Raw genomic sequence first — 809 nt, forward strand, 5'->3', positions numbered from 1 at the left:
CCTTTGAGAATATTTTGTTTTTCATTGTCCATTTTCTTTCCTACCTTATGAACTGGAGGTGGTAACCAGAGACTGGATAGCACGAAGGCTTAAAGCCCGAAACTTGTGGGAAATTATCTGTATTCTTCCATTATTTTTCTCTCTCTTCTTCGCCCTTCTATACATGCCTTCACTGTTACGCAGGTGTTCTAATACGGCCTACCGCCTCCACAAGGAGCTATTTCTCTTTTTCAGAGAGATTCGTTATGCCGTAACTGATTCCAGTTGCTAGAATCTACTGTAATCTTTGAAGGCACAAAAAGCAGATTTTTGAGCTATCAAGGTTCAAGTTCGCCACCAGCTGAGCTTTCAGGTCACCTTTAGACATACTGCGAGTCAGCAGATATTAATCTAACAACCAGGGCTTGGTTCCGGAGCTAATTTATGCTTCAGATGTTTTCACGGACACAAGTTAAAGGGGTGACAGATGACCCACCAATGTCTGCCCAGTATTTCCAGATTGGACAGTGGAAGCCTTCCGCCTGTGCAATGTCATATACAATTAGTCCGTATAAAGCGGGTTAAAAGTGATACCACTGATGTTAGTCCAATCAAAAGCGAAGCAAGAATGCTAAAATTTCCTTTCAAAATATTTAAAAGTATCACAGAATTATATAAAGATATAAACCTCCCGCACTATTAATTCTGTTTTATAGGTGAGTAGGGCAACGAATTGCAACAATCCTCAAGGTGTTTTCTCTTCACCTTAGAACTAATCAGCAGAAATAATTATGCCCAGCCAGTGATCAACATTATATGCTGATCGCTCG

The sequence above is a fragment of the Macrobrachium rosenbergii genome, chromosome 44, assembly GCF_040412425.1.
Source record: "Macrobrachium rosenbergii isolate ZJJX-2024 chromosome 44, ASM4041242v1, whole genome shotgun sequence".
Taxonomy (NCBI): Eukaryota; Metazoa; Arthropoda; class Malacostraca; order Decapoda; family Palaemonidae; genus Macrobrachium; species Macrobrachium rosenbergii.